Here is a 4,873-nt window from a genome sequence, read left to right as displayed (position 1 = left end):
AGTTTATCATTTGTCTGGTTTTAAACAGACAATTTGCGTAATTTGTGTCAAACCCTATAAAAGACAGCTGTGACAAATGTTTGTCTCAGTGCAATGGCTTATCTTGCGTTATTGGAAAACTTGGCAAACAATGCGCTCCGCAGAGAATGCGTTTTCAAAGACCGCGCTGAGAGAGTGAGAGCACAGAATGGCTTCTCAGTCAGTACCGCTTTCTTTGCCATGATTTCGGTGAGGACACATACATTCACGTGATTTATAAAGGGAGGTGTTGTCACCATATATGGTTCACTGGAGGCATTTCCGAATACAAATGACCGTGAACGTGAACGAGCATGTTACTTACGCATATGTGGGATTTAACGCTTACTCATGTGCGTAAGAACTGCGTGCACACGTTTGATAAATACGGATTTTCTTGTACTTAGGCACATTCTAAATTTCATTCGTAGGACAAAATATAGAACCTTTTCTACGCACTGTTGATAAATGAGGGCCCAGGCCTTTTCTGTTTTCTCTTAACATGTAGAATTATTTTCAGATTAATTTTATTAAAAGCCCACCTTGCCAGCAGATAATTATCCATTTAAGTAAATGTGCATATTTTACTCACATCACTGAGGTTAATTCTTACTATCCAATTTCAAACCATGTATTACATTAATAAAATTACCTGCCAACTGGTCAGTAAGATGTTTACGCACCAAAGTCAATTTTTACTCACATTTGGCAGCCAGTGAGTGTTAGTTTTGGACCCTGACTGGACCTTTTCACCCAAATTGCACAACTTAAATACTACCTGCTTTATAGCAAAACAATTAAATCCATCGCAGCTGCCATGCTACTGTCAGACAAGTAGGCCTACTGTATAAAGACAGCAGTGTTAAAAATGAAGTGTGCATGACACGACTAGCATCACCAAACAAAATGGCAAAAATAATGTGTTTTACTGACATGTGTGGTGTGTCAAATGGGATATATCCACCTACAAAGGGCACTTTGGAGTGAGAACAATCATGGCTGTCATACTGAAGGGTAAACCAAAGTACTCAAAACTGGAATTACACTATTAAACAATTTGAAAAATAAGTTAAAATAGTGCAGGCTGGTGGCTTCAACAAAAGCATATAACATTGATTAACAACCTCAGAGCTCACTGTCTTTAAAGGTTTACACTAAAAATCAATTGCCCTGTTGAGAAAATGAATGCCATTTTACTTCCAGAACATGACTGCTGCACTCTACTGGTTTATAGTGTTTTGATTGTGCTACAAAGCCACAGTTTTTGAGGGAATCAACCCACAAATGCTTTCTTACATTTTGGCATGGTCAGAAAAGGCGAAAACATACACATACACTTATGAGAATAACCTACAATGATAGCATGACATAAACACATTTTGAGAATGTGAATGTCTAAAATTAACTGAGGGATGGCAAACCAATACAACAAATCAGATGGTACCCATTTTACATATAGAGGGTTGGCGCTGATGTATGTTGCTGTACATGCCCACAGCAGTTTTAGGTGAACTCAGGTGACAGAGCAGTGGGAGTTGGCAGTGCCAACAAGCCTCAGGCTACAGCAGACCAAAACTTACTTCAGTCTTCCCTCATGACTAACAACTCCATGAGCATAGGGCAGCAGAAACAGCTCTTTGTTTGGAAGAATGGAGTAACCTTTGGAAAAAAGGAGAAGAGTGTGGAGTGTTGAGACATGCCCTTTGTGCACTCTTGGCAAAAGATAAGCAGTGGGAGGAGGAACATGCTGCAAATCCATAGAATGAGCATTCAGGGCACAGAACCATCATATCAGATAGAACTGTTTTAACGTAAGGCTACAGAAATGCCCAAAGCTTATCAAATGCACAGCGGTGCTACCAGAACAAATGCAGCCTTAGCCAAGGTTAGGATATGATTTATTCACAGCATACAATATTCTGAACAGAACTGTACAAGTGAAAAACAGATAATTATACACAACAGTCAGTACAGCAAAGAGAGAAGTTAAGCTTTACACAGCACAGCACATCTCTAACTACTATCTGTACACAACTAGACAACTAGGAGGGAATTGCATTGAAGTTATGGGGGGGATCTTTTCCCATTCAATAAAAGTCAACAATATCATAGTTTGTGTTCCACAGAGTAAAAACTTGTGTAAATTTTCATTTTTGGATAAACTATCCCTTTAAGGAGGTATTTTCTAAAGGTATTTACACTGACGGTCTTTCAGAAACATCTTACAAAGGTCAAAAAATAAATAAACAACAATATTAACTGAGCCATTGCTTAGTGAGGGATTGACTATTAGCTTTATTGTCAACTGAATAGATTTTTTTGAACTCTGTTTATAAATATAATTATATTTACACTGATTTGCGTAATTTTATCCAACAGGATGGGATGTTTTAGAGTAAAACAAACCAAGTAACACCAGAAAAAAGAAAGAAAGAAAAGAAAATCACAGAATTGATTAAATCCACTGCTGATACTCGATGAAAGTTCTACTGTTTTCCCTCCAAAATGATGTAACTTCCAGTGATGTCATTAAGCAAATATCTCAAAGGAATATTTACTAAAGATGAAGGTCAGGTCCACAAGAGGACATTAATTGTATAATTTGGCACAGGATCAAACCCTATGAAAAGAGATACTAAGAACACAATAAACAATGCATTGATTAGCAATTAAACAATATTCTGAAGAAAATGCATAGGGTTTGAAACATTTTGATTAGATAAAGGACAAAATGGCCAGTTCTTGCATGTATGTCAAATATGACATAAAAGAGTCAATAATTTCCAATTTATCCAATATATTATGAGTGTTTCCCAAAATGACCTTGAACGGAATATTTACCAATGCTTCCCTTTCTTGGTCATGTGACCACGTTCATTCAGCTCATTGGCCAGTCACAAACATTTGTTATTTGCTTTGTCTTTCTTTTTCTCTCCCTCTCTCACAAGCTTTCTAATAAGAGCATGAATCCACGGTTTGGCCTGCACTGTACCAGTTCTCCTTGAAGTTTGTCCATTCCAATCTGATCTATTGTGTGTCTGTCCCCATTCCTAGAGGTGACAGCATAGACCCCTCACCTCAATTTACTGCCATCCTCTTTTGCAGCGTGTTCCCTTTGACCGATAGAGTTTCACAACACTCCTCAGTTGTTCCTTTCATCCCATAAACACCCACACTTAGATCACTGTATGCTCAAGGTTACTCTGAAGTGTGACAGGAACCTAAACATGTAGCCAAAATAAGACAAGCACAAATCATCTGACAATATATATATATATATATATATATATATATATACGTAATGTCTAAAGATAATCAAAATCTCCACAGACATGTTGCAAGAGGCACCATGAAACTCTTCTAAATAGTTTACTTCACTCAGGGTCAAAGCTCATCCATTCATAAACGTCATTTTAACAGCAGGCCATGACTGAATGGGGTAAAAGGCTATGTTTGTCCAATAGGCAAACAGAGAGAGAGAGAGAGAGAGAGAGAGAGAGAGAGAGAGAATGAGATTCCTACAAAAATGGAGAGATGAAAGAGAAAGGTTCACATGCTCATTGATCTGTGTGCGCAGCCCAGAGCCTAAGCGCTCTCACACACCACTTTTCAGAGTATGCTGATAACCCCAAAAAACCTACAACCAGCTCACAGAGGTACAGATTTGCTTTAAAAAAATAAATAAATAAATAAAAAGTAGCACACGTCCTGTCCCCTAGTGCAGTCATCCATTCTGACCAGAGGGAGGGTTTTAAAATCTGAGTCAGCTTACTGGTCAATAATTATGAGCGAGTAAACGTGTTTGAAGGCCAGTGAGACCTTAGATATTATCCTTAAACATTTCTAGGAAAACTAACAAGGAAAGCTTTCAAAAAAATGGCCATTCGTGACAGTGTCAGACTGGAGGTATTTGTCGAAAAAGAATTAAGGAAGGAAGGGCTCACATTTCCCACTAATGAAAATGTGAAATTGGCAAGGTAGTTTCTCAGACAGAGTATGCTGGAAAAATATTTTTGGAAATCCAGTTTCAGTAGCACACTTATTGTATCTCTAGATAGTTTCAACACACACAGATACTTGGTTTCCTGTTGTACAGAGTGAAATATTCTGTATGAGAGATACAAGTGTGAAAAGTTAGTGTGACTTTTATCATCGACATGACTTGTTGTGAGAATATATAGAGGATGAAAGTTATGATATTGAGCTGTAAAGCAATGCAAATATTAAGAAAGGTACTCTGAATAAATAATTTATAGCCTTGTTTTGTAATATGATATGCACTTGACAGGAATGAGTGGTAGTAAAGGCTGCCACATTGTGAAAAACTGAGTGTACTTAGATCGCCCTCTCCAGGCCAATCTAAGTAATGTTGTTAGATCTATCTATCTATCTATCTATCTATCTATCTATGACCTTGGAGCTCCCTGAGGGTCCCTGGATGGCAGACACCAGTCAACAGACAACAGTCAAAATCAGTACTGGCAAAAAAAATAAATAAAAAAATTTAAATGTTAAATGTCTAATTAAATGTTAATTAGAATAAAGCTGAAATTAAGGAAAATGTAAATATTAGATGAAACACTTAAACTTGAAGTTAAGGTAATAAAATTATTAAAACTAAAATTGAAGTAAACTAAAGCTAAATATAAATGTTAAAGAGGTCATATGATGCGATTTCAATTTTTCCTTTCTCTTTGGAGTGTTACAAGCTCTTGGTGCATAAAGAAGATCTGTAAAGTTGCAAAGACTAAAGTCTCAAATCCAAAGAGATATTCTTTATAAAAGTTACGTTTCAACCACGCCTACCTAAAACGGCTCGTTCTAACACGCCCCCACATGTCTATGTCACGATGTG

This window comes from Sinocyclocheilus anshuiensis, unplaced genomic scaffold (assembly GCF_001515605.1).
Source record: "Sinocyclocheilus anshuiensis isolate Anshui unplaced genomic scaffold, SAMN03320099.WGS_v1.1 scaffold1094, whole genome shotgun sequence".
In the NCBI taxonomy this organism is placed as follows: domain Eukaryota; kingdom Metazoa; phylum Chordata; class Actinopteri; order Cypriniformes; family Cyprinidae; genus Sinocyclocheilus; species Sinocyclocheilus anshuiensis.
This window is presented reverse-complemented; position numbering follows the sequence as displayed.